The sequence below is a fragment of the Tupaia chinensis genome, unplaced genomic scaffold (assembly GCF_000334495.1).
Source record: "Tupaia chinensis unplaced genomic scaffold, TupChi_1.0 Scaffold000468_1, whole genome shotgun sequence".
Taxonomy (NCBI): Eukaryota; Metazoa; Chordata; class Mammalia; order Scandentia; family Tupaiidae; genus Tupaia; species Tupaia belangeri.
In genome coordinates this window covers 492,696-504,755 of record NW_006159977.1, presented here as the reverse complement: position 1 = coordinate 504,755, position 12,060 = coordinate 492,696, and the positions used below count along the sequence as shown (strand labels likewise).

General features: G+C 53.0%; 1 protein-coding gene and 1 long non-coding RNA gene across 3 annotated transcripts in view; one reads left to right on the top strand and one right to left on the bottom strand.

Annotated features, from left to right (window-relative positions):
• TMEM181 (transmembrane protein 181) overlaps window positions 1-12,060 on the top strand; it is a 76,985-nt gene that overhangs the window by 8,655 nt on the left and 56,270 nt on the right. The gene's annotated exons all lie outside the window — the stretch shown is intronic.
• The window catches only part of LOC102492319 (uncharacterized), a 15,516-nt gene continuing 4,158 nt past the window's right edge, over window positions 703-12,060 (bottom strand). The window contains exons 2-3 of the long non-coding RNA XR_335609.3: window positions 2,389-3,213; window positions 703-1,289 (exon numbers count right to left, since the gene is read on the bottom strand). This is a non-coding gene — a long non-coding RNA (uncharacterized LOC102492319). The remainder of the gene's footprint in view (window positions 1,290-2,388; window positions 3,214-12,060) is intronic.

Below are 12,060 nucleotides of genomic sequence, written 5' to 3'. Positions count from 1 at the left end.
ATGAAGCAAAGGGGGTTCTGCTGGGAGCAGAAGGGGGAGTGGATGCCGGCTGGGCAGTCAGCTACATCCACGGCTCAATGGAAAGGGCTCACGAAACAGGAGAGGCATTCCTTCAGAGCTTAGCTCTCGGAAGCCTGTGCTCACCTGTTTTGCTAATCTCCACTTTGTTTCTCTCTGTTAAAAGTTTCTTTCTTCCATGAGTGAGAGAGAGAGAAAGATAGCACCCCACAGGGTCTCCACACGGCAACCTGCCCCCAGCTTCTGCCAGGCCTTATGGGCACAGGTGTGCACGGGGGTGGGGGTGGTTCAGGGAGGGCTCTGGATGTGAACCTGGGACCTTCCCGTGAGGGCCGGCCTCCCACCGTCCCACCCTCACGCTTTGCTCCTCCTGGTCCCGTGTTACCTCTAAAGCACTGGAGTGATGAAATAGGTTTGAGTTTTCTTGGCCAGCAAGGCGATACCCAGCTGTGTCCTCACTCAAGAGGCCTCTCTGGAAGCCACATTTTGTCACCTCGATGCGTTTACCAGGACCCAGGGCCGGCCCTCAGTCTTGCCGGCCTACTTTGGCAGCACGTGGAGGGCAGACCCTGTCTCAGTGACGGCTTGGTACTGACCAGGCTTTGCGCTAAGGCACAAGCAGCTGCTTTATTGGGTTGACTGAGCAGACCCAGGAGCAAGGACGGAGAGGTGACGCGACATCGGCGGTGGGACAGCTCCGTCCGGGGTTCTCAGCGCTGCACGTCAGGATCACCCAGTGTGCAAATGCCCACACCTGGGCCCCACTTTCAAGGGTTCTGATGGAACGGCTTGGCTGATCTCAGCCAGGCTGGCGCACCCTGAGGGGCGAGTGGGATGTTTGGAGACCCTGGCCCTCCCTCCACAGGTGGACTGGCCCTCGGGGCAGCAGGATTGGCCATCACGAGCCCAGGCCCCTCCCCCCCACAAAGCCCAGTGACCCCAGTGGCCGTTCTTCACCCCCACCCTCCCAGTGGACCAGCCCTTTCGGATTAACACCTGTGGCTCGGGACAGTTTGGCTCAGGGTCTGGCTCAGGGTTGGGAGCTTTTCGGTTGGTGGCAAAGGTGTCACTCCCAGATCCACCCGTGCTGGCGTCGATGGAAGAGTTGCACAGGGCTGTCTGTCCCCTTGTTTTCTTATTCTCGGGGCCGTCTCATGGTATCCATTGGCCAGCAGTTCTCTCCAGCGCTGGGCGCTGCTTTGGTGGAAGGAGGTGATGAGTGTCCCTTTGAGGCCGAGATGTTGGAGCCAGCCTCTCCCGTCACTTCAAAGCTGGGAAGAGACTTTTATTAACCTTAAACGCTGAAGGACGCAGGCACGTGCACACCCGGCTCCGGCTGGGGCAGGGCTCCAGAGGGGCCAGCAGAGCCCATGGGACTGTGTGGAATGGGAAACTGCGCAGATTTCAACAATCTTTGTACCAAAATAAACTCATACTTTAGTTCCGTGTTCCACAGACATTCTCAAGTCTCCTCATAGAATGGGCCAGTGGAGGATGCTGGGACAGGTCATGCACCCCCCAGACACACCCTTAGAGCAACCCCCCCAGCGCAACCTGTCCCCCGCCCCCGACTCACAGGATGCGTGCGGCTCCCCGGCTCATCCTCTGGGCTCTTCTCGGCCCATTATCCCCACTCGTTCTCATGCCCAGTCTTTTCAACTCTGACCCAACCGTCTGCTTATAGCTCGCTCGCTCTCTCTTTTTTCTTTCTTTCTTTCTTTTTTTAAGAGAGATTTTTACTATAGGGCACATGTGCTCACCATAGAGACAGAAAGCAAGAAATCACCCCCAGGGGGATGGCCATGCCGCAACCCTTCATTCTCCTCTTGGGATTTGGGGCACACACACGCACACACACGCACACACCCATCATGCATTTCAGTCCACCAGGTTCAGGACTTGAACTGCGGACGGCCACGTGGGAGTCCAGGGCCTTAACGGCTACACCACCTGTTGGCTCCTACAGCCCTTTGTCCAAACTAATCCCCCTCAGCCCAGTCTCCTCTGGGAGCAGCCACGCCGTCTTCCCTCATGTGGCGATCCAGCTTCACCCCATCGAGTTGCTGCACACGCATGTGACCCCCGCGTGTCAGGTTCTGTGTGAGTCCTTCCGCACAGCAGGCTAGGGGCAGTTAGCCAAGGCCCACAGGAACTCTCACACATCAGTTGCTTTAAACACACCTCGATTAGGCATGATGGTACCATGTACGGTCTGCCTGCTTTGCATACCCCATGAAACTGCACCCCGCATCTTCTGGACAAATCCTGGACTCCCATGGACCCCACACTGCTCTGCCCTGGGAGCTCCTGACCCAGAGATCCAACCTGGACACGTAGCCCCCACGCCATCTCCCCAGGAGTCCCCCATACCTCTGTTTCTGGAGCGTCTCCTGCTGTGAGGGGCCTCCCCTCTCCTGTGACCTTCTCAGCGCCACCCCAGAGAGCTCGCTCTGCCCTGTGCCCCCTCGTGTCCTGCCTCCTCCTTGGTCAGCCTTGCAATCCTTGAACTTGCCACGTGTCTTGGAGCTGCTCAGGCCAAGGTCCCTGGCGATCCTTCTGAGTACCACATCCAGTGACTCCTTGGGTCCCATGCTGTGTGGCCCTGAAGGCTCTGTCGTCGAGGTGGGGCTCTTCTGGAACACTTGTCCCTTCTTCTCTTTCCTCTTTGTCCTCTAAAGTTCCAAAGCCTCTCAGGCTGGGTCTCTTCCTGTTTCCTGTGTGAACTTAGAATGGGCCCACATTGTCTCACAACCATCACTCCACGAATAGCACATGTAGCGCCCCTGGTGGTGACACTTGGAAACAGCACTGCTAGTAATTAAAGGTGTGGGCCACACACTCTACAGTGGCCTTTTCTCTCCACCATGCAGTATTGGTGTGTGACTGGAGAAAAGCTCTGACGTACGAAGCAGACGCCAGCTGCTCTTGCTACCTGCCGGGCAGGCTGGAGCCAGAGTCCAATGCTGGATTCTCTCGGAACCCCGGCTAGGGTTTCTGTGACTTCGGAGAGTCCTGTTCTTTGTGTTGGTCTCAGAGCAGTGCCTTATTACAGCTCAGATTCAGACATTTGGGCATTTCTCAATTAGCTTTGTGTTCTAGAAAATAGAACGCTGGACAGGTTCAAAATTGCAATTCAAATCCTAGTCCAATCTTTGTTCTAATTTTGAGATCTTTGCCATAGGGCGCATGTACTTGCTAGAAAGAGACAGAGAGAGACAGAAAGGGAGAGTGAGAAATCACCCCACCCCCAGGGGGGATGGCCACGCTGCACTCCCTTCTCCTCCATTTTCCTCTTGGGATTTTGGGTACGCAGGCACACATGCCTGGAGTGTTTTTCAAGCCGTCAAGTCCGGGGCGTGAACTATGGAGTCAGCCATGTGGTATCCAGTGCCTTAACCACTACCTGTCTGCTGGCCCACCTGGCCCAAACTCTTTATGTTTGTTTTGCCTTTTTTAGAATTATTTATTTAATTTTATTTATTATTATTATTATTAATAAATAAATCTTTTAAATTCGGCCAGAGAGAGAAAGAGAGAGGGAAAGTGAGAAAGCAAGCTGTCAGGTCTGAGACTCAAACTGTAGTTGGCTACAGGGGAGTCCAGCGCCCCAACCACCACTCCACCTGCTGGCGCTGGCGCAATCTTAACCTGTGTGTGGGATCAGCTGCTGTGAGGACGGTGAGACACTCTCAGGGAAACAGGGGGGCACTCAGCAGCAGGGCAGCCCTCTGCCATCCCTGCCTGACCTGCTTCTCAGGGGTGACAGCCGGGGTTGGGAATGGAGCTGTGAGCTGGTCAACAAAGGCCCCCACCCCGCCTCTGCACGACTGTCTCTGGGGGATGGGGGTGGGGGTCTGCGGCGAGCCTTGTGGCTTTGTTGTTTACATTTCTATTTCATTTTAGGCAGCCTTTGGGTTTGTTTATCTTCCCTGGACTTACGCTGCTATATAGGCGTGTTCTAGGGGGCACTGTGACTTACGGAGGGGCAAAAGAGAGGACGTTTGGGCTGGCCCTGTGGCCTAGTGGTTACAGGGGCAGAATTCCACACGACCCACTGCAGCTCGGGTCCTGGCCCCAGTCGCTTGAGAAGCTTGCTGGGCACATGCGTGTGCCTGCCCAGAATCCCACCGGGGTAGAAACTGGAGAAGGAATTGAGGCGTGAGCATGCCCACTGGGGGCTCTTTCTCTCTCTCCCTCTCTCTGTGTCTCTCAGTGTCTCTCCTTGCTGAGTGCATGTGCCCTTCAGCAAATAGAAAAATATATATCTAGAGAGAGAGAGAAGGGATGTGAGAGGGATTTCTTGACATTAGGGCAAGAACTAACACTGAGTTCTGACTGACACTGAACAGGGAATCGGTAGACCCTTCAGAATGAAGACTCACCTGTTCCATATTCTTTGTATTCGAGGCTCAGTTATTTGGGGGACCTTGGGCTGTTCACATACTCAAGGTTGAAAGATCCTAATGTTTGATCCGGCCAGCCTCTCCCCCTGCAGGGTCCATGAAAAGGGCACTCCCTCTCCGTCTGCAGTAAACCAGCTCTAATTATGTGGCTGTCCCTGTGTTGAGACACACTATAGCTCCCTGTGACTTTCATGTGAGGCCTGGCCCTGTTCTCAGGGCACCCAGACCAGCCAACCTCTTGATTACTCGGCAGCTCTTAGGGACATTTTCTGACAGCTTCAGGGCTGTCCCTCAGCGTTGTTTTCTCTGCTTTCTACTCATAAACATCTCCAGTTTCTGCTGCTGTTCAGGCAACATCGCTTGCCAATGGGTATTGTTCTCTGGTTACCCTGGGTATTGTTCTCTGGGCTCTTTGTTTGGCTTAGGATTTAGATTCTTTCTTTCTTTCTTTTCTTTTAAAAGGATTATTTCTTTCACATGAGTTTTGCTAGAGAAAGACAGACAGAGAGAGTGAGAGAGAGAGAGAAAGAGAGTTAGAAAGCAAACCGCCAGGTTCAGGACTCAAACCACAGTTGTCTATGTGGGAATTCCAACGCCTTAACCACCACACTACTTGCTGGCCCCGGATTTAGATTCTTTCTATAGCAAGTGATAAAATCCAAGTTATGTTGTCTAATGCGAAAGCAGATTTTTGTTTATTTATTTATTTTTAATTTGCTATAGGGAGCATGTGCTTGCCTGAGACAGAGGGAGAGGGAGAGAGAGAAAGAAAGAAATCACCCTGAGAGGGGTGGTCACACGGGCAGTCCTTTCTCCCTCATTCTCTTCTCAAGATTTTGGGCATGCACACACACATGCCTGGCTAGTTCTCTGAGCCACTGGGTCCGGGACTCAAATAATGTGGTCTGCCATGTCGGATCCAGCCACCTTAATCACCATGCCACTGACTGGCCCAAGGAAGTGAACTCATTTATTGGACCATTTAACCGGGAAGTCTACTGACAGCTCTAGCTCAGGCACAGCGTGATCCAGAAACTCAAAAATGGGATCTGGACTCGACTTTTTCTCTTTTCTGTTAACTTTGCTTTCTTTTTTATTTTTTAGAGAGAGATTTTTGCCTTAGGGCACATGGGCTCACCAGAGAGACAGAAAACGAGAAATCAGCCCCTAGGGGAAATGGCCACGCCGCAATCCCTTCTCCTCCATTTTCCTCTCGGGACTATGCATGCACGCACACATGCCTGGTGTGAGTTTAAGCCACCGGGTCTGGGACTCGAACCGCAGTCACTACCTTGGAGTCCAGCAAGGTAACCATTATGCCACCTGCTGGTCTCTGACTATGGTTTCTTCCTGGCCAGGCGGTTTCTCGGCCACGCTCTCCCCCGTGATCACAAAGACCGTGGCTGCAGACTTGTGCGCCCTGGCCAGACGATGCTGGTGGCAGAAAGGTGTCTCTTTCCCGGTGGTCCCTCTGTCTGGGGTCGACTCTCCTGACTCAGACTGGGAACATTGCCCACAGCTGAGCCCATCCTTGTGATACGATTGGCCAGGCTTGGATCATACTTCACCCCCAAACCAGGGGAAGAATGTACCCCAGTTGTTGGAAAACCAAAGTGATGTCTTAAGAAAGGGACTGTAGGGACCAGCAGGTGGCATAGTGATACGTTGCTGGACTCCCACATGGCCAGCTGTGGTTTGAGTCCTGGACCTGGAAGCTTCAAACTCAAACCAGGCATGTGTGTGTGCCCAACATCCAGAGAGGAGAACGGAGGAGAAGGGATTGTGGCGTGGTCATCCCCCCCTGGAGGGGGCGGTGATTTCTCACTTTCTGTCTCTCTCTCTCTGTGTCTCTCCGGCGAGCACGTGTACTCTACAACAAAAATCTCTCCTAAGGGACCAGCAGGTGGCATGGCAGTTCAGGGCTAAACTCCCATGTGATCGACTGCAGTTTGGATCCCAGACCTGATGGCTTGCTTTCTCACTTTTCCTTCCCCCTGTGTCTCTCTCTGGTGAGTGTGCATGCCCTGTAGCAAATTTAAAAAAATAAATGATGATGATAATGAATAAAATTAATTTAAAAACCCCTCTCTTTACCAAAAGTTGGGGTGGACTGTAGACCAGGAGGGGAAACAACAGCCTGGCTTGTCAGCCTCTCACTCAGCGTACGGCCTCCAGAACTCATGCCCGACTGGTGTCTGCCCGGGCCAGAAATGGGAGCATCGCATCTCCCCTGGCCGACACCTGCTGTCTCTGCTCATGTGACTCCACACTGTCTACCGTTTCCCTCCAGCCTCAGATGGAAACGTTCTGAAATTAGGTAGTTCTGATCATTGCCCAAATCTGCAAATGTGCAGCGACCACTGAATTAGACGCATTGGGAGGACGAATTTACGGTGTGTGAATGATATCCCAGCAAAGCGTTGTTTTAAAAAGAGTAGAAAGTGCAGGTCTGCACATAGCACAAAGTCCGGATAGTACAAACAGCATGGTCTTGGATAAAATTAGAAAATTGGCCTGAGTAAACAAGAAGCTGAGCTGCCGACCCGTGAGAGAGCGTGATACTCAGTACAGGGCTCTTAGGAGGGTGAGAGAGGGTGGTTTAGGGAGGTGCTGGGAACCCCGCTCAGTACATGGAGAAAACTACTGAACCCCTAACCCTTGGACAGAGACGGAGTCGAGGAGGATAAAAACCGGAATAGAAAAGGCAGAATGATGAAGGAAGTACAAGAAATGCAGGAGAGTATCTTTGATCCCCGAGGGAGGAAAACACTTCTTTTTTTTTAATAAGAGAGGTTATGCTCTGGGGTGTGTGCACGGAGAGACAGAGAGGCAGAGAGACAGAAGGCAAGAAACCACCCTTCTCCCCTCGAGGAGATGGCCATGCCTCCATCCCTTCTCTGTTATGCTCTTGGGATCTTGGGCACACACGCACACATGCCCCAGCGTGAGTTTTAAGCTGCCGGGTCTGAGACTCAAACGGCGGTCAACTACGTGGGAGTCCAGCGACGTATTTTAAAAAGAGTAGAAAGTGCAGGTCTGCACATAGCACAAAGTCCGGATAGTACAAACAGCATGGTCTTGGATAAAATTAGAAAATTGGCCTGAGTAAACAAGAAGCTGAGCTGCCGACCCGTGAGAGAGCGTGATACTCAGTACAGGGCTCTTAGGAGGGTGAGAGAGGGTGGTTTAGGGAGGTGCTGGGAACCCCGCTCAGTACATGGAGAAAACTACTGAACCCCTAACCCTTGGACAGAGACGGAGTCGAGGAGGATAAAAACCGGAATAGAAAAGGCAGAATGATGAAGGAAGTACAAGAAATGCAGGAGAGTATCTTTGATCCCCGAGGGAGGAAAACACTTCTTTTTTTTTAATAAGAGAGGTTATGCTCTGGGGTGTGTGCACGGAGAGACAGAGAGGCAGAGAGACAGAAGGCAAGAAACCACCCTTCTCCCCTCGAGGAGATGGCCATGCCTCCATCCCTTCTCTGTTATGCTCTTGGGATCTTGGGCACACACGCACACATGCCCCAGCGTGAGTTTTAAGCTGCCGGGTCTGAGACTCAAACGGCGGTCAACTACGTGGGAGTCCAGCGACGTAACCATTATGCCATCTGCTGGTCCCAACACTTCTTAAATCTACAAAATGTGGCAAGGAAAATAGTGAATCTGATTATATCAAAGTTACAAATTGATGTTCAGCTGGAGGACACCGGGGAAACTGAGGAACAGAGGGACTTTTCCGCACCTGTATGTTGTGGGGAACCCTTATTTAGCATCTGTAAAGAAACCCAGCACCACTGCTGCCAAAACAGCAGCCACCACACGGGCAGAACAGCAGAGCAAAGAGGCCCGGGTTAGGGGACTGGAAGGCCGCTGACCCCATAGGAGGCGGTGCTCCAGCTCAGGAGCCAGGGAAATGCTAATAAGGAATTAGTGCTCCGGATGGGGTTGGCAGTCAGCCTGGTAATCACTGCAGGATGCTCTGCCTCTGCTTTTAAGCAGCCTCAGGATTCTGGCTGCCGCCTGAGCCAGGAAGGGCCAGGCGTGTGTCCCAGCGAGGGGTGCCAAGAGAACAGCATCACCCCGAGCCTGTCGCCTGTCGGCTGGCTGCCACTTGCTCTCTCGCCCTGGTGCTCTGGCCTGTTCCGGACTTGCACGCACACTGGGTACCTTCTAGCCGCAGAGCCGAGCACCCACCTTTTCCTATTGGGCAAATGATTGATTTTTCAGAGCTCAGGTTTCTGCCAGGTCTTGAGCACCTTTGATCCCCAGAGGCCTAGAGAGGGCGGCGGGGCCTGGCCTCTGCTGGGTGTGAGTGTGCCAGCACCTGCCACTTCCACTTCCTCTGCGGGGACTATTTTCTCTTTTTGAGAGAGACTTTTGCTATAGGGCGTGTGCACTTGCTGGACAGAGCCAGAGAGACAAAAAATGGAGAAATCACCCCCTGGGGAGATGGCTATGCTCCCCTTCCTTCTCCTCCATTCTACCCTCAGGATCTTGGGCATGCACGCACACGCACCCAGCATGAGTTTTAGGCTGCCAGGTCTGGGACTTGAACCGCAGTCGACTACGTGGGAGTCCAGCAACATAATCACTACACCATCTGCTGGCCCCTCTCTGGGGACTTCTTTGTGGAACGGCTTTCCTTTCCAGGCCATGCTGGAGGCCGAGGGAGGTGTAGGCAGGGCTGACTGAAACACACTTCTCTGGAGAGGGGTCCTTCTTGGCCCCAAAGCACCCGGTCCTGCCCTGTGGTGCTTTCTCCGGGCGTTTCCATGTGCCTAACAGTGCTGCAGGGGCGTCCAGGAAGCCTTGTCCCTGTCACCTGAGCTTGCCAGGATTCAAACAAGGCAAGTGTGACACGCGGCTCAGGTCCTTTCCTGGTGTTTGCCCACGCTTCACTATTTTTATGTGCCTAGCTTTTGTCTGTACAGCAGAAGTTTTAAGTTACGTCTTTGGTCTGAACTGAGCGGAGAAAATAAAGGCCACCTTCCTGGATAGCAGCGCGGGGCAAGCTGTTCTGCCCTCCCGGGGCCGGGACACCACTGGGCTGTGGCAACGACTCAGCTCTGGCAAGAGCTGAAAGAGCATCGTTTGCCAGAGGAGAGCCAGCCCAGAGTTGGCCATCCAACGCCCCAGCCTGCCTCGCCCACGCCCCTGCAAAGGGACCCTGGGCCCTCTGCATTGGTCTTCTAGGCCACTGTGACAGAACGCGACAAACTGGGGCCCTAAGTAGCAGAAATGTGTCCTCATGGTTTGCAGGGCCAGAAATCCAAAGTCACGGTGTTTGCAGGATGGCTTCCTCCTGAGGGCTGTGAGGGATCGTCCATTCCAGGCCTCCCTCCTGGCTTCCAGTGGCTTCAGACAGTCCTGGGCTTGCAGATGGCCTTCTTGTGTCCCCGTGTTACCTTCTCTCTGCGCATCTGTCTCTGCACCCAGATTTCCTGCCACTATGAGGTCACGGTCATAGGCCCACCCTGTGACCGCATCTAAACACCATCATCTGCGAGCCCCTCTTTCTAAGTGAGGCTCCTTCACAATCCAGAGGGCCAGACCTCAGCTCCTTGGTGACACCATTCAGCCCACAACAGGCTCTCCTTGAAGAGAACAGCCCATGTATCAACGTGAGGCCATGGGTTGAGCTCTCGTCTGCTGGTATTTTCTGGACTCAGTGGCTGGACGTTTGATTCCAAGACTCAGACGCTCTGACAGGTCCTGGCTTGGTTCAGAAGCTGTGCTTTTTGGAAATTGGGTCTGCGCACCTTCTAGAATAGACCTTGGTTTGTTTCCCTCCTCAGCTCACAGCTTCTCTTCTTATTGGCTGAGCCCTGTCCAACCCTAACCCCACTCAGCACGCAGCTCTCTGTGAGGCCGCCTTATCACCTTAGGGCTGCAGTTCTCAAAGGATGCCCCCAAGGCTCTTTTTAAGATAATTACTGGGGGGTCGCGTGTGGTTGAGGGTGCTGGACTTCCATGAGGCCAACTGTGGTTCAAGTCCTGGACCTGGCTATCTTTCTCACTTGCCCTCTCTCTCTCTCACTCTGTCCCTCTCTAGTCAAAAAAACGAAATAAATAAATACACAAATAAATAAAGTTAAATAAAATCATTCTTTAAAAAAAACTATTAGGTTGTCAGGAAAGTCATGACATATATTTCTATGCAAAAATGTGCTGTTTTTCCTGACAACCCAATATCTGTAGTGCTTTTTTCCAATCCTGAGATGAAAATCCTTTATAGTATCATACAGGCTTCCACAACTGAAAAAAGTGACCCTAAATGTAATCTACACAAGCAACGAAAGAGAAGTAGCTTACAATAAATGGCATCTATTTCAGCCTGAAGGCGGGCTGGCAAGACTGCTGTGCGAGGGAGAGGCCCCGTCACAGGGCACAGGTGGGGGTGGTGCTCCATGGCCCTGGCTGCTGGAAGGTCGGGGTGAGGGAGTGCACCGTGGGGAGACACCCTCAGGAGTGCTTCTCCCTCTCAGGAAATGACTGGGTGGTCGGGAACGGCTTGATGTAGTTTTGTATAGAAAGATGGAGTATGCCATGACTTTCCCGATAACCTAATAAAAATAAATACATAAATAAAACCTTTCAAAACAAACAGTGGGGCTGTCAGTGGTATGAAGGTGAAGGCACTGGATCCCGCACATGGCTAACTGCATGGTTTGAGTCCCTGACTTGGGAGCTTGAAAAATACGCTGGGCACGTGTGTGTGCATGCCCAAAATCCCAAAAGGAGAGTGGAGGAGAAGGGATTGGGGCCATCCCCTGGGGGATGGTTTCTCGCTTTCCCTCTCTGTCTCTCTCAGGGAGCACACACACCCTATAACAAAAAAAAAAAAAAAAAAGGAAGACACAAGGGAGGCAGAATTTTAAGAAGCCCCGCATGCAGAGGTGAGCGCTATGACGCCAGCACTCCGGCCAGGCTTGATCTCCGCAGGCCCCCAGCCCTGGGGTTTGCTCGGCTCTGGTAGCATCACACGGCCACGCCTTTTCTAGACCCTTTCTCTTTAAAAACTTCGCCAAAGGGGATGTGTGCTTGCCAGAGAGAGTGAGCTAGGGAAAGTGAGAGCATCCCCATGAGGAATGGTCACCACAATCCTTTTACTCACGTCTCCCTCTTTGAGGATTTCGGGCATACACACACACATGCGCACCTGGAGTTTCTCAAGCTGCAGGATCTGGGACTTGAACCTTGTGGCCCGCTATGTGGGATCCAGCCGCCTTAACCACCAGGCCCTGGGCTGGCCCATTTGGCCCTCTTGTCCCTTCCTTCCCTACCTTACTTGAGCTATGTGGTTTAGGCCAGATCTGACTTGGGAAATCAGGAAGCCCCTGGCTCTGTGCATTCGAGGCCAAAGCAGAGTATTTCTTTGTGACCCGGCGACCTGCAACTGGCAGGCTTGTCCTGCGCCCAGGTGGACCTGCTTCGGCCTTCCCCAGCTTGGCAACTTATGGCAGGTGTGAATCCAGGTGAGCAGCCCTTGATTTGTCACATGTAGGAAGTGGCTTAGGTGAGGGCTGCAAGAGCTCTGGAGGGAGGTGACAGGTGACAGGCGGCAGTGGGAGGAGCCAGGTTCCCCCACCCTGTGTGTGTGGCTGACAGGCTGTCAGGAGCCTGGGCGGGGGGTGGGG